The sequence below is a fragment of the Puma concolor genome, chromosome C2, assembly GCF_028749965.1.
Source record: "Puma concolor isolate L17-30 chromosome C2, mPumCon1.1.hap2, whole genome shotgun sequence".
Classification (NCBI taxonomy): Eukaryota; Metazoa; Chordata; class Mammalia; order Carnivora; family Felidae; genus Puma; species Puma concolor.
In genome coordinates, this window is record NC_141675.1 from 112,217,240 (window position 1) to 112,239,207 (window position 21,968).

Below are 21,968 nucleotides of genomic sequence, written 5' to 3' on the forward strand. Positions count from 1 at the left end.
CTGGGGTCAGACACACTTAGACTGGAGCCTTGGCTTTGCCAGTCAGTGGATTTGGGACAGATAACTTCTTCCAGCCATGTTTTCCTCACCAGCAAAAGAAGAATAAAAATAGTACATATTGCATGGGATTACTCTGAGGTGTGAGTGAGAGATTGTGTGAGATACTTAGCATAGCACCTGTCAGAGAGCCTTCAATAACATGCTATTTTCATCGGAGTCTTTCAAAATGTAGAAAGATTTATATGGTCATTTGGGTGAAAGGTCATCAGGATCTTCAAGGAATACATAAATTGGCTTGGCAGTGTGCTCATAGTTGGTAATTCTAAACAAGGTTGACGTCAGTGACCTTTGCCAGAAGAACATGGGCTCTGAGTGATTTTCCAGTAGGAGGAATAGGTTATGCTGAGCCAGCCATACCCACACCTCTGTCCTCTGTGGTCAAATGCACGCATTTCTGAACCAGTTGGGTGAGCGGGGGCTGCTCTGCATGAAGCCAACTGTCCCATATGGAGACTGATCCCACAGCCTTGGATTTTAACCAACTGAGCTAACTGGTAACAGATAACCAAAGGCATGTTCCCTGCTTGCAGAAGGCCAGCAGACTTTTACAGGGACACATCACGAAAACTTTAACAAGATGCAGCACATAAAATGCATTTTAGTAATACCCAAGAACATGAGTTTGGAAAAACCGCAGCTACTCTGTCCATTCCAATTTATAAGCAGATTCTACAGCCTGAGAAGTCTAGGCTTTTATTGGCCCTTTTCCCTGATGATGTAATGAGTATCTGAAACTGACATGCCTAAGGCTGGACAAGAAGCTCAGTACTAGAGATCACGTCATCTTTCCTTAAAGTAATATCTCACTGCATTCTTGGTTTCCTGTAGAACAATCAGACACACTTGGAGAATGCAAAATTGCAGAATATTAGAACTTCAGGAGTCTTCAGAGTTTATCTAGTTTAATGGAGAAGTAAAGAAAGCATATGATATGTAAAAATTATAACAGCTAAATGTTGGCTCTGCCAGCACCAGTCTTCCTGGCTCCAGGTCCAGAGCTTTCCATTACAATCTGCCACCCTGAGAAATCCAATCATCACTTCTTCTTACAGAGCTACTACAAAGTTATGGGCATATCACCTGTTCATTTTTTGTAATGGTCTGGTGCTGTCACCTGATTGTACAGATGTCCAGTGGAATGAGACAAATGAGATTTGTTTACAACTGCCTATACACTCAACATTAACTGTGTTAATTACATTATAACACCATTGTTAATCGCTAGCACATAAGCCAGCAAGTGCTAAAAGCACTTCTCACCTAGATGTTAAAATGTTGGAATGGTATCTTTATTTAGCTCAACTAGAGTATGTTATGAACTTTCCTTATTTTTTGCATCATCAGCTAGTAAGCATTCAATAACTGCAATTAATTTATTTTAATATTGATTTACCTTGGTTTAATATAGATATTTCTAGGTTATTAAATAAAAGTTTCTAAAAAGCCTCTCATAAAAATTTTAAAAGGTAAATGTTAGGTCTAGAGTATTTAACAATATTTATGGAATGATGTATCGGAGGTTTGTCAGTTCATCAGCTGAAAATGTTGTGAGGAAATCCCAGAGCTGAGAGTCAGACTTGGTTTCCAGCCAGGGTCTTGCTACATTCTCAGTCAGCAATAATTCTTGGTACCCTAACACTTTTCCATTGTAAAATATACCTAAATAGCTTTCTTCTTTGTTGCCTATCTTTTCCTCCCTTTCAAGCCCTAGCTTAAGATCTTGGTCTGTCATAGTTGACACTCATGACTTTGGGTAAGCATGAACCTTCTTTTATCTGTGTCTTATATTCACAACTGGATCGGTCAGGATCTTCTTCCTTGAATGCTGTCTTAGTTTGGGCTGCTATAATAGACTACCACAGACGGAGAGGCTTACAAAGAACAGAAATTTGTCACAGTTCTGGAGGCTGAAAGTCCAAGATCAGGGTGTCAGCATGGTCAGGTTCTGGTGACGGCCCTCTTCCAAATGCAGACTGCTGACTTCTCTATCCTCACATAGTGGAGAGCCAAGAGAGGAAGCAATCTCTCTTATGATTTTTATAAGGCACTAATCCCATTCATGAGGACTCCATCTTCATGACTTCATTTAATCCTAATTACCTCCTACCGGCTCCACCTCCTAATACTATCACATTGGGAGGAGACGGAGGGTTTCAACATATGAATTTGGGGTGACAAGGTACACAATTCAGTCCATAAGAAAAGCCTAAGCCAGGGCTCTGTACACATGGGTTGCCCATGATACAATCTATCATATCAGAAAAATGAGAGGATTATAGAGATAATCTTTGGATTCCTTGGGGGTAATGATAAAAAAAAAAATCCAATGTTTATCATATTGTAGAAGGCTAAATAATTTAACATAAAACAAGCAGGAATGTGTACAATATTGAGAACATTATGAAATGTTAAGACTAGAATTTCCTTGGGTTATAGAACTCTTTTCTAAATTTTTGGGATAGTCACAAAAATTACCCTTCTCTCAAGAGTGTTTGAGAACTGAAGAGTTGGGACAGGGAGAGATTAAAATGTAAATGTGAAAATGAACATAGCAAGATGTTAACAGTAGTTGTCTCTACATGGTATAGTTATAGGTAATTTTTATTTTTATCTTACTATCTTTGTGTATTTTCTACATTCTCTACAATGAACATGTTACTTTTATAATCATAAATCCCATGAAGCTTTAAAATAAAGGTAAAGATGGGGCTTTTAGGATTTATAAATATTCAAGGAAACACAAATTAGGGTTTTCCTACCATCACATGGGGAATGTTCTAACATGATAATATGTCCTGCGAATTCTGAAAAGGACCATGTAGCAACATCAGTCATACAGTGAATATAATACTCCATGGGATGAATTAATTGGGTGTGCCAATGGCATTGGGGATAATGAAAAAATAAGAGGGTTTTTAGTGATACTAATGATTCCAAGAAAAGCTAGAGAGGCACTGTTCAGGATCCCAAAGTCAGTGCTTGAGGTGACAGCCCTCTCAGGAAACACTATGAGTGTAAGAAACACATCACTGATGTGATGAGAACAGGACAGGGAGAATTGGGAGACCCTAAGCCCAGGATAAGGGTTGCCCAGAGATGTTCTATAGGGCAAGACCAGTGTCTACAGGGAAGACACTGGTAAGAGTCTAGACATGAGACTTCCAGAAAAATGATTCTAATCTGAAGTCAAAATAGTGTGGGCCAAGAGGTAAATGGTGGAATGTGGAAGCAGAAAGGATATGTCAAAGGGCCAAAAGAGGTTCCACAGGCTAGCAAAGCACATTTAAAAGTTTCAGGAAGGGCATGTGCTGTGATTAATGAAATCCAACCTCAACAGAGTAACTTGAGATTGAGTTTGAAATTACCTTCCATGTTTGAAAATTTCAATTCTTGCATTTGAACTCAACTGTAACACCTGAGATAGTGACAGAAAAAGGGAGGAAAGGCTCTCGAGTCCAGATGCACTGTGACTGAAGGTGTGCATCTCATCCCTGAGCTGGGGGGTGTTGGTGGAAATCTGCCAAAAGACAGTATAAACCAGGAGGAAGGGAAACCAATGATGTGCTCTCCTTTGCCCCAGTGTGTTCAATATAGTTTATTTGAGCCACATTAGGAAGAAAATTGAGGTTGAATTCCTAAGTCTTGGGCCAGGGGTGGATAAGCTCAAACGCCACCAACAGCCAGACAGGTAACATAAATGAATGAAATGGTTTAATCTAGATTGGCCCACAGTGCAGGTGAGAGCCCACAATCTGTCTGAAGGGATAGCTGCCGAAATGTGAACCCCAATTTGCCAGATCTTCTGAGTTTTCAAGAAAAACCAGATACCTGGATTTCTTTGTGATACCTGCTCTCGTTTGCAATGAATTAAATTTCTTTAAAACTCCACCATGCAGGTGAAAGAAAACATATCTGGGAAGGTATGTTGTGTCTGAGCTAGTTGGTGACCTTTGCCCTGGGCCCCCTCTTTAGTATAATTGCAACTTTGGTTATGGAGGGGGATTTAAACACTATATGCTATCTTGAAAACATGCAAATATTTGACCTTTGGCCAGCCTTTAGCATAATAGGGAAACTGAAGTGGTAAAAGAAGCTAGGATAATGCAGCTCTTCACAGTTCACGCCTTGGGGAGAATATTACATAAGTTTAAATAAGTCTAATGTCCAAATGTACAAAGCAGAAAGTATAGAATTTGGGAAGAAGTGTGGGCCAGAGTCCATGCTTGAAAACACTTGCATGTAATTTACTTTGATTTTAGTAGGAAGTTGCATATGAATACTGGAGAACAAAACTGGGCCCTGAGGGGCAATTTTATAAAATGATACAGCTCAGCATATGCTATATGGCAGTGACCAAAGAATTGATCAGTTAGGGTTTCTGTGGCTTTGGATGGATTTCCAGGTAAGAGACAATGGATGGAAAGTGGATGGAAAGTTCAAGGATGCTTTGTTTGAGACTAGACAAGTAAAAGTGCTAAAGTGAAGACCGCTAAATGCTCAGGGAGGTGAGAGAATTTAACAAGATTCTTACTACCTATATCAGGTGTGTGTCTCCCACCCCCCTCCCCCCATTAGTGTTTACTGGGAACCCGTGAATGTGACTTTATTTGGAAATACGGCCTTTGTAGATGTAAACAAGTTAAGATGAGGTCCTAGTGGATAAGGGTGGGCCCTAACCAATGATTTGTGTCCTTATAAGAAGAGAGAATTTGGACACTGACACACTGAAAGAAGACAACCATGCGAAGATAGAGGCAGATTTTGGAGTTACTACTACCACCACTACCACCCAAGGGCTGCTGACAACCAACAGACATTACAAGAGGCAAGGAAGGATTCTTCCAGAACCTTTGGAGAGAACAAGGCCCTGCTGGCACCTTGATTTCAGCCTTCTAGCCTCCAGAACTGTGAGAGAATAAATTCTGCTGTTATAAGCCATTCAATTTGTGGTAATTTGTTATAGCAGCCCTAGGAAACTATGTCTTTTCAAGCCACTTCTGTCTGGGATGGAAGTCTTGCTATGGTGAATTACACAATGACTTACAATTATGGCCCAAATTGGAGCAATATGTAGGGTATAAGAGATAAAGGCACAGGAAGCATATGGTCAACGGAGCATGAAAACCCTCATTTCTGAAGAGAATAGAAATGAGGAATAATGACTGGTAACCAAATGGAGAGCAGGAGAACTCCAACTCCAGCGGTGTTACACATAGCATTTATCCCAGAGTTGAACTGAATTTAATTTCACTTACAGGAAATTACCCATTGCAGATTTTAAAAATTCCAGGCATCTTATTCTTGCCCAACCTAGTTTCCTTTCTGTGAAAAAACCAAGCCATAGAAAATAAATACAAGGCATTTTAAGTTCTTTATAAATGTAAAGAACAAGATTAAATATTAATTTATTTATAATTTTGTGCTCTTCCAAATACAGAAAGTTTTCCTTATATAATATAAACTCAAAAACAAGTTTATATTATTGTTGGAAGGGAAAGTCTTAATTTTTGCTTTTGTAAAATTTTTAAATATAATTATTTTTTATTTTGGTTGTAGAAAGAAACACAGCATTAATTTATCCATGGGTCTTCAGTGTTAACACTTTTTCTTTTGGTTTTGTCTTCATGTCTTAGATTACCTTTTTCTATAGTAGCCTGGAATTTCTAATTTAAGACCAGAGAGAGGGAGAGGCTTTATTAGTCTCACTTAGAGGTTCAGTTAACAAAGTGACAGTAACACAAATGATGCCATAAGGCCCATCTATCAACTGGATGCACTGAGTTTTAGTAGGATACATACACATAGCCACACATCACCACCAGCCACCATTACCACCACCATCTACCTAGACCTTGGACCAAAAGCTCCTCCTGCAATTCTGGGGCACATAAATGAATGTCTTAAATGCGCCATTCATTAGGAAGGGTATTGTTCCGTATCAATCTCTGGTTGATTTCTGGAATGTGGATGCCTGCTCACATAAAACTGCAAAGAAGTACATTACTACAGCACATGTGTGCCATAGTCAATTACACATCAAGAAAAGATTCGACAACATCCGCTCATTGTAAGCGTATATCATTGGGTCCCAGTCAGCTCTGTACGAGCTGGACTCTCAGACCACAAGTTATGGTCATTGGTTGCCTAAATAATGTCACAAAAAAATTATCATAACACATAGGTCATGATAATATTATAATTTAAAGGTATATTGGTAAGTTGTGTTTACCTCTTGTGTGACATTTTATATTTATTATACATTTCTAATATTTATTTATATACAAATATGTAAAGTACTTTATAATATATTTCATGTTACAAATATATGATTTAACATAAAATATAAATTTATAAATCTATGATAATGAAATATATTAAAGTATACATTTGTAATACATAAAATGTACAATGTATGTTTGAGCAATGTGAGCAATTAGTTTTAATTTGTTATTCAATTTTGAAATAAAATCATTTATGACTTTTTTTTAAGATTCTGGATTAGTCTAATTGCATAGCATATACTGAAGTATCAAAATGAATTTTATTTTTTTATTTTTATTTGTATTTATTTATTTATTTATTTATTTATTTATTTATTTATTTTTTCAACGTTTATTTATTTTTGGGACAGAGAGAGAGACAGAGCATGAACAGGGGAGGGGCAGAGAGAGAGGGAGACTCATAATCGGAAACAGGCTCCAGGCTCTGAGCCATCAGCCCAGAGCCTGACGCGGGGCTCGAACTCACAGACCGCGAGATCGTGACCTGGCTGAAGTCGGACGCTTAACCGACTGCGCCACCCAGGCGCCCCAATTTTTATTTGTATTTAAAAAAATTTTTTTTTAATGTTTATTTATTTCTGAGACAGAGAGAGACAGAGCATGAGTGGGGGAGGGGCAGAGAGAGAGAGGGAGACACAGAATCGGAAGCAGGTTCCAGGCTCTGAGCTGTCAGCACAGAGCCTGACACAGGGCTTGAACTCACAAACCGTGAGATCATGACCTGAGCCGAAGTCGGTCGCTCAACCGACTGAGCCACCCAGGTGCCCCTCAAAATGAATTTTAAAAACTGCAACAAAACAGAATGTGAAAAAAAAAAAAAGATGCTGTGGTCAACAGAAAACAGTTTCATCCATTCAAATTTATGATTTATGGAAAGGGTTTCATTGGTCTCAATGACTATCTTGATAGTAAGTAAATATATGACAATTTAAAAGTAAATTTACACTAACAAAATATCACTTACACGTGTTTTCTATTTTGAAGGTGGGCATAAGATAATTTGCAAGAAGGGATCTGCCTGCCTAAGATATTTGAAAACAATGAGTTTTGTCCAGTGCATTCCAGAACTGCTTCTGGACCAAATTCTGACTCTGAAGACACCATCCACAGGGAGCTACTTTTGTGCTTTAAGAAAAATGTACTCACACAGTCACGTTCCAAGGTCACAGGTGATAATTTAGTGAGACCTGGGGTATTTTACAGAGACTTCTCTAAAAAAGAAAATCATGAAAATGTGTCTGATGTAATTTGGATTTGCTCATAGACAGATAAACATTCCATTTTATCATTAAAACATGGTTAAAATCAATTTTAAGAGATTCTACATTTTCATACAGAGCACTTCAGATCTAATCCTTTCTCTGGTATTGCCCAAGGTCTCTGTCAATATAAGCTCCCAGATATATTAGAAGGTGCTCAAGAAATAAATGTTGGTAAATGGATAAACAAATAAAAAACCATTTGCCCCTGAACACTGCTCATGATGCCAGTCTGGGTGGTTAAGAGCATGTCCCTTTTAATTTAGGCCACTAGAAAGTTTGGAGCTAAATTTGTGGTTTACTTCTATAACTATAAAAGACTAGAGAGTATATATTTCTGTTTCCCGCTCCTATCTCTGGCTTTATATTCCAATTACTCCAATTCTGTCAATTAATTACTTTATTCTTCTGTATTACATGTTATTTGGAAGTGAGGTACATATAGATTAATAAGTAAAAAGAAGAAACTTTCTTAAAAACATAACACTATAGTACCTTATTAACCTACAACACTGAGTTATTTTTTTAAAAAGTCCTCCCCAAACTGACTCTTCCACCTTTGGCAAGTTCTGGAAAACCCTAAGGTTTCATGGGAAAGTTAGAAAAGTGAAGACCTAACCTCTGATCTTTATCAGGTCTGTCTGTCCCTCAAAAGAGATGATACTCCTCTGAAGTAGTACTATATGAATCTAGACATTTGTGTGCTGCCATGGCTCACACTTGCCACTTGGCTATAATGTAGAGAAGACACATATTCCCAAAGGCTTAACTTCAAATGCTAGGTTGAGAAGGGAAAAGAAATAGAAAGAGGAAAGAGAAAAGAGAACTGCCTGTCAGTGTCAGGCAAATTTCTATAGTTCTTTCCAGTTGAATTTAGACATTTTGGCCTAAAAAATTCATGTTTTTTTTTTGTTTTGTTTTGTTTTGTTTTGTTTTGTTTTGCTACACTCTTTTATTCCCTTTAAGACATAATTCATTTAGGTTTGAAAATAGACTATTGTGTATGTGGTAACTTTCATTCCATGACACAAACAAAAGTACTTTTCAACAATTGTCCAAGTCCATATTTAAGCAATTAGTTTAGACCATCATGTCAAGCCTTATACAATTCTGCACAACAGATTTTCTCTAAAGAGTAAAATACAATTTAAGAAGTTGAAAGTAAATTTAACTAGGAGAAAACCCTGGGGCTCAACAGGAATGCTGGAATCCCAGTCTTTGTCCATGTACAGGAGCTGAGTAACATAAAACCCACCTGGACTTGACTATTTTCTTTAGCTGAGGTGTCAACAGAGTAGAAAAAATTCCTGAACTGGTTTTGTTTTCCCTCTTTAGATGGAGGTGCAAAAAGTAGTGTAAGAATCATCTGGTACCTCCGTTGCCATGAGCAGTTTCTCCCTTCACACCCCATGGTGGGATGTGTCACAATAACTTTGCGCCCACAGATATGGCTTCAGGGTGGCCCCTGAAGTGGAGTGAGCTGTCTGTGTAGGCAGCTTGCTTTGGTTAACTACAGCTGCAGGGAAGAGCTGGCTCCACTCTCCCTTCTTCCTCTTCCCCCACCCACCCCAAACAAATGTTTCAGGCAGCTGCCACACTTGAGTGGTGGCAGAGCCCAAGGCTCTGAGGGTGAGGGAAGGGGGCTCTCTAACGAAAACATAACCAATTTCTTGGATGACTAAGTGAGCTAACTTTAACTCTGCTGCTAGTTTTCCTGGTAAAATAGAGACCATGGAAGAAGGTATGTGGTCCAGACTTGTCTGTCTCCTTCCATAATGGCTGTTCAGCAAACCTTGGGATCTTGTCATTTGAGAGGAAGATGGACAAGAATGTTGGAAAACAATGCAAGCCAAAGTTGACCTGGATTGTGGCTAGAAGCTCCATATATCCCAATTTGCCTGAGACAATCCTGTATTATTAACTATGTCTCCTTTTACTCTCAAAAGCTCTAGTCCAGTGTTTCTTAGGAGGGCATATTTATGATGCAGGGGGACAATGTTTCCTTTCATGAGTCTGCTTTGCTCACTGTAGAAAATTTAGCAGACCTACCTTTGCCCACTAAATGCTAGCAATATACCTCCACCCTATCATTTTTTGCCCACCCTGTCATTTTGACAACAAAGAATGCCTTCCCTCTTTTCAAATGCCTTCTGGAGACAGCTGTAAAGCCCTGATGGATAGCCACTGAATGCTTAGTTAAGAAAGCTGAAGAGGCTAAGGGAGGTGAAATGGTTTGATCACGGCCACAGTAGAAAGTAGCTAAGGCATTGTTTCTGGACTTCATATGCAGTGCTCTTTCAAGGACAATTCTATTGTCCCATGACAGACAACAATAGTTGAATCACTGTAGAGGCACCAACTTCAGGGAAAGAATTTACATGTGGTAATACCAGTGTTTTATTTGTGACCACTTAATCATACGCAGTCGGTAACTTCATAAGCCTTGCTGCCTTCAGAGGCTATTAATAATAATGGTATTTTTCAAGGAAGACCTCATACTTCAGATTTTAAACACACAAAATATGAAGACAAGTCGCAAAAACTTTCCAGAAATGGAGTGGAGGACTGTCATTATTTTTTTAAATAAATATGCCTTTAAAGAGGGATTGACAGCAATTAACAACAATAGCACCAATACATACGCTTTTGAAGGACCTTTTCTTTAAAGAATTAAAAATCCTTTTTCTTCTAAAAACGTTTAAGGATATAGTATTCTCAAAAGAAGCCAATAACAACACCTTACCTCCTATGGTTCTTATTAGTTTCTCTTCCATAATAGGTTTTAGTCCTGAAAATAACCATAGGAGGTAGGCAGAGAAAGTGTTATTATCCACTTTACCAATGAGGAAATAGAGGTTAAGAAATTTTAGTGGCCTGCCAAAGGGTGAGGTTTTAGACCTTCAGTCCAGTACTCTTTATGCTGTATCTTGAAAACTCACGTCAGGAGCACTGTTGAGAGGCAGCTATTAGATTTATTAGCTTTCAGCCTCTTTCTCCAGCATTTAGGAGAAAATATTATTTTTTCCTCCACATAATTACTCATGGTCATTTGTACTTGCTAACAGCAGAAGTCTTCAACCATGGGTAATGGGGCACACTGGCTCACTCACACACTCACCACTTGTGGAGCGCTTTCTGTCAGGCCTGGCTGAGGCACGGAGGACACAAAGGCTAATCAAACATGGCCCTTCCTCTGAAGGGTTCAAAAACATCTTGAAAGCATCTTTAGTATTTCTCCCATTTGATCAGAGTTGGCTCATTTCCTTTACCTTGCACAGATATGGCCAAATGGCTGATTGTGACTGGCTGGGTGTGCTAAGCCAGGGTCTTACCTTGGAATGACAAAGTGACCCCTCTTTGGTAAGCCCTCCCCTCAACAACAACCAACTATAACAACCCCAAACCCTAAGGACATATAGTTTTTATGCATACAAGTATACAAGTTCTAGATAAACCCATGGTGCACCAGTTTGACTACTACTGGTAACGTAAAAAAAAGGCTGTTTAATTGCTTTTGGTGACAACATTGAGAATTAGATGAAGAATGATCTGATGCCTTTAACTACATTGCCAAAGGAACAATAATTCTGAATTTCTCTTTTTAAGACACATTTGAGGCAGAAGGAGGAGTGGACTGTCTAGAATTGGGCTCTTAAACAACTCTAGAGTAGTTACTGGGATTTAGATTGCTGGAATATCCTTCTCTGAGCAGTTTAAAATTTCTAGAGATTAGAATTCATAGGGTTATCAGTGTCTTGGAGATTTGATTACCCAGTTACTGTGTATGCAGATAACTGTACAGCTTTGGGAGGAAACCAAGCTGTCACCATATTACAGTTCCTCACTATCCCCTTGCCTCTCCATTCCCTGTATTTAAAAAATAAATTAATTAAGCAAGCATGTGGCAAATATGCTTCTATTTTTCCACCAAGAATGCAGACATGACAGTTTCTTCCCCTTCTCTTCTCTCATTCTCTTCAGCTCCATTTCTCCCCTCCCCACCAAATGACCTCATCCCTGCGCAGAAAGGACACCAGCTGTAGGGAGGGTCTGCCTCTACCAAACGGGATCATTATCATCATTAGTAATGCCAAGGAGCCCAGACAGCCTTGTCAACATGTGCAATGTGTTACAGTTCTGTGATCTCCTCACATTCACAACCAAGCTGCTGTCTGGAAATGTAAAGGCTTCGCCTTCCTAAAAATAATGTTACCAAAAGAACATTTAGATATTTCTTAACAAATCCATCAGTGACTGTAGCAACAATGATGAAAACCTGCCAAGATGATGAACCTGATGGTAGCTTCACAAGTCATTTGGGCACAAAAGTCTCACTTAAGAAAAATGAAGACCCCTGATTTTTCATGGGGAGAATTATAGGCACTTGTTTGCAAGAGGAGGGCTGCCTAGAAAATAAAAATTGGAAAAAAAATTAAAACACTGGCACAACAGAAGCTAATGTTTTGATCTCAATGTTTATAGACATACCACTATAGATTCATGTTCATTTCTTCATGCTTTTATTTACTCTTCTCCACTCTCCCCTCTGTCAATTAGTCCCAACTCATTCAAGAGAATGAGGATGTGAGAATTTACCAGACATAGTAATAATAGCAATTACCATATACTACTGACTGCTGACTATGAGCTGGACATAGGGCTAATAAACTGTATGCATGTGTCTCAACTTCTTGTACAGAGAGATCATTACTTCCATGTTTTAGATGAAACAACTGAGGCTCAGAGAGGCACTCTGGGCTCTCCTCTGAAAACATGCCTCTTCTTAGGTTATCTTATCCATACTCATGGCTTCAAATATTATTTATAAGGTGTTACTCAATTTATATCTCCAGCCTAGATATCTCTTCTGAGCTCCAAATCTGTTTTTACAAATACCTGTGTGACATCTCCACTTGGGTGAATCACAACCATCCCAGATCAAACTTGGGGTCTATCCCTACTCCCCATCCCACCCCACCCGTAGTCTAGGCACTCCTCCAAAAGTTTTCACATCAGGAAACAGCATCTCATGTTAGAAAACTGGGAATCATCAGTGACACTCTCCTGTAATGCCACCAATCCAAGCAGCCACCAAGTCTTGTAAATTCTACCTTCCAAATCTGTCTCGAAACCATACACTTCTCTCTCCACTGACCACTATGATCATTTCTCACTTGGAAAATGGCATTAGTCCCACTGGTTTCCTTCTTGCACTCCTCTAATTGATTCTGTGATGAGATACAACAAAGTGACTCAAGCAGAAACATCATGTTCAAATCATGTCTCCCCCGCCTCCCCCCCTCCCTGCCCAAATGTTTCAGTGGCTACTCACTGCTCTTAGAAAAGGCCAGAATTCTTGTCAGTGCCTACAAGGCCCTGCTTAATCTTGGCTCCTCTACTTCTGAATTTTTCCACTTTCCTTTCAGTCATTGGGCTCCAGTCTAAGCTCAGCTTTTCTCATCCCCTCTTTGTATCAAGCTCTTTCCTGACTTTGGGTATTAAAACTGGCTGCCCTTCAACCTGTGATGCTCTTACATTTCTCCTTTTTTAGGCTATTCTTTGAACCTCAGCTTATACGTTATTTCACAAAATAGTCTTCCCTGCTCCATTGACTCAGATTCCCCCAGTGTTTCTTCTTATGTTTACTGTGAGTGAAATACTTATTTAAATATTTGCTTTTCTTTGACTATCCTAACCAGGGTATAAACTTGATACAGTGAAAGACCTTGTCTGTCTTGTAAACAAGAGTATTCATTCTCTTTTAAAATCCTGCAAAGCAGAAGAGCTCTGTATAAATTCAACATAGCATAATCAGTTTCAGGGATGTAAATTTCCCAAGTCTCAAAGCCCTTGGTGACTCAAATGGTTGGCTGGATGAATAGATAGTTGAAAGGAATGGGGTTTGGGAGTAGAGTGGGATTGGGAAAAACCTGTCTCCCATAGCCTATGTGACATAACAAACACCCACTGGCTTGCACAAGCAGTCATAATAAAGAACTGATGTGGCTGAGAGAGAGAAGACTTCAGAGACTGTGGAGTTGCTATGAGCTTGAATAAAATGAGATTTAAGACCAAGGAAATAGGAGTGAGCGACTCTTGATACCAGGGTTTTAAGTTTGAGCCCCAGGTTGGGTGTAGAGGACACTTAAAAATAATTTAAAAATTAAAAACCAAAAACCAAGGAAACAAATTTTTAATATAGTTGAAAAGAACAAAGGCAGAGAGATTTTGAAAAGATAAAATATGATCTTCTAAGGAGAAAGAAAACTTACTGGATGTGGTTTCCTGTATACATCTCTCTTCTCCTTCCTAAGTGTGTATATTGTGTGTGTTGAGGGTGCAGTACAGATAATGCAGAATGGGGTAAAGAATGGACTACTAGAAATGCCTGGAAAAAAGCCTGTCTGAGGTGTGAAGTCTGGGGATTGAGTGTTTTCCATCTGACACCTAGGATGTTTGCCTCTATCAGCACTACTCGAAAAATATTCTCTGCTGGGTGGTCTGTCACTGACTCTGGTGGAGGTGAGGAGGTGAGCACAGGTTTGGACTAGCACAGACTACATTAGGACCTTATCTCCATAGTTCTGTTCAGGCAGTCAAGTTTTCTTTTAAAACAGGGCAGAACACCCCATTTTTCAATAACAAAAGTGGACTTGTTATATCTGCCCTAGTTGTTAAGGTCTGGGAACTCTGGCTTTGTTCCTCTCCTTCCGTCCATTTCTTTTCTGAAATGTCCCAGCTTCTCACAAGAAACACCCAATTATTAGGAACTTTAAAAAGTTTATTTCTCATGTTTCTGTTCCTTTGTGTGGATGAAATGGTCATCACAACTGGGTGATCAGCTTTTTGACAAAAGAAAAAACAACCTGCTCTCCATTTTCCCTTCGTGTTCTCCATAAAAGACAACAAAAATCTTCAGTAAATTCAGTATCCTCCAACATGGCTGGAATTGCTCCGATTAATTACATACTTTGGTTAATAGTGTCTGAACCACATAAAGAGTACCATCTTTCAAAGAATTAAGGTAAAATACACTTAGCGTATTAGTGATACAGGCCCATAATATCACCTTTCTTTGATTAGTCAGAAGGGGTTGGCTAATAAAGCCGTTAGGTAACAGGGGCATCTGGGTGGCTTGGTTGGTTGGTTGAGTGTCCGACTCAATTTTGGCTCATGATCTCACAGGTCATGATCTCACAGTTTGTGAGTTTGAGCCCCGCTGAGAGTGCAAAGCCTGGTTGGGATTCTCTCTCTCTGCCCTTCTTGTGCTCTCTCGTGCACACACACACTCTTTCTCTCAAATAAATAAACTTAAAAAACAAAGCATTAGACAACAGAGTTTACGTATCTATTATTGGCTGGTCATGGAGCCAGTATTGTTACTGTATTTGTTAGTGACTGATTTTCTCATTAGAATACAAGAAAATGAAGCTTCACTTTGAGTTTGACATTTATGGTACAAAGTTCTGTGATTAGATAATTCTCTTTGTATAGGAGCTTTGGGGGCTCTTTATAATTCAGTGACTAATTTTTTCCTCCAGTGTCATTATTTTTGACCTTTTCATATCCTTCAATATTTAATAATAACTTTAAAGACAAAGTCTAGTATTTTTATTGATCTGACAATGTTTTAGGGAAGGATCAAGATCTTGAACTTACAGCAAAAGACAAAAGGACGGAGATGGGGACCTCTGTTAGAGAAGAGGAGGTGACAAAGACTTTGTGACAGAGAGGAAGGAATGGCTAATGGCTGAAACATTTCATGAGTTGCAGGCTGTGTCTTTATATTGTATCTTTCTGTTGCCATTATTTTTTATTTTTTTAATTTTTATTTTATATTTTTTAAATGTTTATTTATTTTTGAGAGAACACAGCAGGGGAGGGATAGAGGGGGACAGAGGATCTGAAGTGGGCTCTGTGGTGACAGTAGCGAGCCTGATGTGGGGCTCAAACTCACAAACCATGAGATCATTATCTGAGCCAAAGTTGGACGCTCAACTGACTGAGCCACCCAGCCACTCCTGCTGCCATTATTTTTTTAATCAAATTGTAGCTGGGGTCTGCATGATATATTTTCATTCTGAAAAAAAGAAAAAGTTGAGAGAAACCAAGGCACAAAGTGAGTTATTCTTAAGGTTTAAAAGATCCCTAGTTGATCTAAAACCATGCTATGTTGGCATGAAATAACCCATTTCACCCCATGGCTGGGCTGTCTGCACTCAGTCCCTGCTCCCAAAACAAAATACATACAACTTATTCTATTTTTTTGGTAGGGCAATTGTTGATTAATGAATCATCTTTCCTGTAATTTTTATTTTTTGTAGACTTAGTTTGGCTAGGTTCCCTGGCATTCCTACTGAGGTATGTAATGGAAAATTTGACCTCACACTCTTTGCTTTTTTGTAACATCACAAAACACTGATAAAACAGGGCTACAAAAAGTAGCTTGGAGTTGAAGGGATGCAAAGAAAGAAAAAGCTCAGTGTGGAAAGGAACAAAGATACATTAAATCATCTGAAAAGTAAATATTTAGCTTCAAAGACATGAAGTTACATTTATCTTCAAGAACAGCTCATTTGTTACAGCTTAGGATGTTACAGTGTTTCCATCATAATTCTGCTTTTCTAAAGAGACTGTAAACCAGACATAGAGAGCCATTCTCAAAATTAACTTGGAACATAGGCAGACCATTTTGGAGATCCTATAACTTTTTCCCAAAATGGTGATTTAGGGTGGGATAGGCAGAATAAAGGTGTCAGTAAGTGATTTCTTGCATTTAGTTATATCTGAGTTGAAATAAAACTTTGGCAATCAGCCTTCTGTGATCACATCCAATTGTCTATGGAAAATGTAACAGCTCACACAAAGTCAACTTTGGTAACAGTGAAACTCGGGATTTGCCAGCAGACATGCTTTAGGATAGGTCTTTCAGCAAAATTCATAGAGGAATGAGTGAAATGGTTATTAAAACTGTCTTCTGACTTTTTAAGATAATGAGACTATACTCTCTTCCCTAAGGCAAATAAATTACTTTTTTAAATGCATAATACAGACTTGAGGGGACACTTATCCAGCCACTGACAATATGACCTGAGAAAATACCAACTTGACTATGATGTCAAGAGACCCATACAACTCCCAGCACCAGCTTCTCAAAATGCCACAGCCCCCTGGTATAGAGGCATCCAATGAGGTGTTTCATGATAACACTGGGTGATGCTGTATATTGTCAACCTTTATAGTCCCCGTGGCTGTCAGAATGCATGTAAAGAATGTACAGTTTATTAATCATCTAGATGTGCTGAAAAAAGGAAGGGGGAAAGGAGCAGATGTGGAGATCGTGGTACAAAACACTACTTAGTCACTAGTCAGGCTGCTGGAAAAATGTACAGCTGTTTCTGGATGCTGCCTAAGTTCTTTCTAAAACCACTGTCACATCTGTGTATCTTCCCTATAAAAATGCACCGTTATTAACTGGAACCATATAAATAATTCTCAGTGGAGAGAGCTTTAATATACCACCTATGGGCTGGATGAGCAGTTTTAATTTGAATAATAATTATTTTCTTATTTTATAAAGAAGGAGTTAAACAGGAGAACCATAAAATATGCAAATAAGCCACAGGAGAAGACTTTCTTTGTTGGATTTTATGTTGTAAGTGGTAACAGATGGTTACCTGTACCAGAGACTGCCTTAGGTTCCTACTTCTCACTGAGTTTGGCAGATGCAGGAAGAAAAAGGAGCATTCAGACAGCTTGGAGTGATTCTATTTATCCACTTATAAAATGCAGGTGGATGGAGAAAGAAAGCGTTAACTACAAAAGAGAGCCATTAGGGAAAAAATTACTATGTGCCATTTAATATCCTGTTTAAGGGAAGTATGAGATCTTGGTGATATATTAAAATATCGACTCCAGGGAAGATGGTCTTTTAGATTCCATTGGATTTCTAAAAATTTCCTAGGACTTTCTTATTTGGTTTCTGCCTTTCCTGAGATGCTCCTGGTATTCCACATATTAAAGGAATGCTAAATCTTAAACTATCTAATTTGAAATAAGTATTATCCTCCCACTTCTCATGGGGTATTAAATAAAACTGGTATTTTGATAGAACTCCACTGAGATCAGCTTCATACTTTTCAGCTCTTTAATATTCTTATAGCAGGTGAGTCTTTTTTTAAGTTGATTTATTTATTTTTGAGAGAGAGCGAGCGAGGATGAGGTGGGGACAGAGAGAGAGAGAGAGAGAGGGAGGGAGGGAGGGAGGGAGAGAGAGAGAGAGAGAGAGAGAGAGAGAGAGAATCCCATGCAGGCTCCACACCGTCAGCACAGAGCCCAGTGTGGGCCTTGATCCCACCAACTGTGAGATCATGACCTGAGCTGAAATCAAGAGTTGGACGCTTAACCAGCTGAGCCACCCAGGCACCCATAGTAGGCGAGTCATCTATTCAGTCACAGGATGTACTCCTGTAACCAAGGACACTTAAGAAAAAATGTTGACAAATTCTTTGAGTTCAAATTAATAAGTGAACCAGACTGACTCAATCAGTAAAATGCATAATAGTTTTCATCATTACAGTGAAAGGTCTGGGAGCATCTTTGTGTTTGATGAAATATCATTATAGAACAGTAATTTCTACAGCAATAAAACAGGGATAAAAGTATAATTTTCTATTTTTTTTTATATAAGCATTAAATTTAGGAGTTTTTCAATTGTATTAATGCGGAAATTAATGAACATGTTCCCCAACACCAAATTATCATCTCTTCAGGCAAACAATTTTGTGTGCATATATATCTTTTAGAGACATTTTATACATAGGCAGACAAATATGTGTATATTCTTTTTTAAAGAATTTTTTTTACATGTATTTATTTTTGAGAGGCAGAGAGACACAGTATGAGCAGGGGAGGAGCAGAGAGAGAGGGAGACACAGAATCCGAAGCAGGCTCCAGGCTCTGAGCTGTTAGCACAGAGCCCAATGAGGGGCTCGAACTCATGACCATGAGATCATGACCTGAGCTGAAGTCAGATGCTTAATTGACTGAGCCACCCAGGTGCCCCAAATATGTGTATATCCTTTAATCCTTTTATTATATGCAAATGGTAGCATTCAATATAGACTGTTTTGTACTGTGTTTTTTGGACTTAACAATATACTTTGGGGATCTTTCCATATCAATACATAGAGACCATCCAGTCTTTGTTTATGGAAACACTGTATTCCACCAATATTAACTAGTACTGTGGAAGTACATTTAAGTTATTTCCAATATTTTGCCATTACAGATAGTATCTGTTGACTTTAAAATTATATGAAACTGGGGCACCTGGTTGGCTGAGTCAGTTGATGGTCCGACTTTGTCTCGGGTAGTCTTCTTGCGGTTCGTGAGTTTGAGCCCCACATGGGCTCACTCCTGTCAGCCTGTCAGTGCAGAGCCTGCTTTGGATTCTCTGTCCCCTCTCTCTGCCCCTCCCCTGCTTGTGCTATTCCAAAAATAAATAAATATTACAAAAATAATACCAAACTATTTATTAAAAAACCAGATTTGACTGACTAGTTTTGCTTATTTCTCCTTCCTATGCCAATTCTCTGTGAGTAGCAAAATGGTAGAAAAAAGGAAGAAAAAGGAAAGATGCGGTCTCAGCTAATCAGCTTTTAGATAACTGAATATCTTCCTCTTTTTTGTGTGTGTGATTAGTAAAGCAATAATTTCTGGGTAGGCTCAAAATAATAGACTCATTACATCATTACTATTTTTATTATTCCTATAAAAGTTATATTTTAGTGAGAGGAAAAGAGGAAAAGGAAAAAAGCCCAAGAGGTACAGAGTTAGTTGGTGGAAGGAGCAGATCTAAAATGTGGTTTTCTTGTTTTAAAAAAAAATTTTTTTTAAGGTTTATTAATTTTTGAGACAGAGAGAGACAGAGCATGAATGGGGGAAGGTCTGAGAGAGGGAGATACAGAATCTGAAACAGGCTGCAGGTTCTGAGCTGTCAGCACAGAGCCCGATGCGGGGCTCGAACTCATGGACTGCGAGATCATGACTGGAGCCGAAGTTGGCTGCTTAACCGACTGAGCCACCCAGGCGCCCCTAAAATCTGGTTTTATGTGGCCTGAAAAACTACTCACGTAATCAGAAGAGAGAAATCTGAAGTCGAGCCCCAGGTCTGCACAGGCCTTAATCCGTATGTTGAAGGAGACCACCATCATTTTCTGTGACAACATTTAAGCATGCATTCATACACAGCTCTATGTGAGAAGATTCCCAAAGCAAGCCAGATGGATACAGCAACTCTTACCAGGACAGAGATAAAGCAAATGCAAATTGAGATATACCTTAATTTACAAACGGGGGTTTGGTAAACTGTGTTTTAATGTTTATTAAATTTTTATAAATTTTATAATTTTACATGAAGATTTGTTGGGAGAAAACAATTTTATATTCCTTAGTTTACTTTTGGGTATGACCTTCAGATTTCTATATTTTCAGCTGGCTTTATTTAAAGTGAGAATAACTGTGGGGGCACCTGGATAACTCAGTGGGTTCAATGTCCGACTCTTGATTTCAGCTCAGATCATGATCTCACGATGGTTCGTGAGTTTCAACCCCACGTCGGGGTCCATGCTGACAGTGTGGAGCCTGCTTGAGATTCTCTCTCTCAACCCCCTTCCCCATCTCTTCCCCTGCCCTGCATGCTCTCTTTCTCTCTCAAAAATAAATAAAATTCTTTTTAAAAATCTTAAAAAAATAAAGTCAAGATAATTGTGTGTGTATGCACATGTGTATATTTGCTTTGTCTTATTACTTTAAATTTAATTTTGAAATAACTTCAAACTTGAGAAAATTTGCAAGAACAGCAAAAAAACTTTTCTATGCACTAGTGATTTACCAATTGTTAAAATTTTGCTACTTTTGTATTTTATTATATATATATATCTATATATCTATATATATATCTATATCTATATATATACCTCATTTGTTTTTCTAAACCATCTGATTAAGTTGTAGACATCTTTTGTCTCTAAATATTACCAATGTATAGTTCCTAAGAACAAAGGTAATCACTTACCTAATGGCAGTGCAATGATCAAAATCAGGAAACTTACATAGTAACATTATTATTATTTAATCCATAACCTAACTCATATATTTCCAATTGTCCCAATAATGTTCTTTCTGCATTATATTTCCTAGATCAGGACCCAGGACGACATACACATTTAGTTTTTACATCTCTCTGGTTTTCTTTAATCTGAAACAGCTCCTCAGCTTTCCTTTGTTTTTCTGGACACTGCCATTTTTTAACACTATCTTTTAGTTTGGGTTTGTCTGGTATTTCCTTAATATTAAATTAATTATGCATTTTGAGGGGCAAGAATATTGCAGATGTCTTTCTCAGTGCATAACATCAGAGGCACATGCTGTCATTTTGTTCGATTATTGGTGATGGTAATTTTGATCACTTGGTTCAGGTGTTACTACCAGGCCTCTCCCCTCTAACGTGACTATTTCCCATGGCTATTAATAAGTAATCTATGGAGAAATTCTCTGAGATATATAAATACCCTATTTCTCACTAACTTTCACTTTCTAGTTTTAGCAACCATTGATACTTCTAGCCTGAATCAATGTAACCACAATGGTTGCAAATGATGATTTTCTAATCTAGCATTCATCCTCATTTATTAATTGCCATTCTACTATAAAAAGAGCTTTTCCTTCTTATACATGTAGAATCTATTTATTTATTGCCACTATGAACTCACTCACAGATTCTTATTTATTTTATTCTTTTAAAGTTTACTTATTTATTTTGAGAGAGTAAGCATGAGTTGGGGAGAGGCAGAGAAATGGAGAGAGAGAGAATTCCAAGCAGGCCCTGCACTGTTAGCACAGAGCCTGAAATGGGGCTTGAACCCACAAACCGTGAGATCACAAACCCATGAACCTGAGCCAAAGTTCACAAGCTTAACCAACTGAGCCACCCAGGAGCCCCAGATTCTTATTTTAATACGAGTTGTATTTCATTATTATTATTAGTTACTTTGTTGCTCAAATTGTACCAGAGTTGGCCAGTGGGAGTCCTTTCAAGCTGGTTCCTGGGTCCTTCTGACATGCCCCTATCATTTTTTGAGCACTTCCTAATATGCTGGCAGGAAAAGATGTTTCAAGGCTCATCTTGTTTTTCCTCCACTAGCCCTGAAGTCAGTCAGCCATTTGTTCAAGGAGTACTGTTTCCCTTTAGTAGGAAAAGATATTTAGAAGCCAAAATCTTGGTGCCATATGTGCTCATTGCTACTGGGTGCCATTGCTTCAAGGCCCTTGTAATGAATGGAACTAGAAAATCTTTCATGCTTTA

The 21,968-nt window shown here is 38.5% G+C and overlaps 2 protein-coding genes across 5 annotated transcripts in view; one reads left to right on the forward strand and one right to left on the reverse strand.

Moving 5' to 3' along the window:
- CMSS1 (cms1 ribosomal small subunit homolog) overlaps positions 1–21,968 on the reverse strand; it is a 382,595-nt gene that overhangs the window by 131,488 nt on the left and 229,139 nt on the right. Inside the window, exon 2 of one of the 4 annotated variants that reach the window (XM_086675635.1) lies at positions 11,881–12,006. The exons of the other annotated variants lie outside the window; for them this stretch is intronic. The gene's annotated coding sequence lies outside the window, so the exon portion shown is untranslated. The remainder of the gene's footprint in view (positions 1–11,880; positions 12,007–21,968) is intronic. 4 annotated transcript variants of the gene reach the window in all.
- The window catches only part of FILIP1L (filamin A interacting protein 1 like), a 303,663-nt gene that overhangs the window by 58,478 nt on the left and 223,217 nt on the right, over positions 1–21,968 (forward strand). The gene's annotated exons all lie outside the window — the stretch shown is intronic.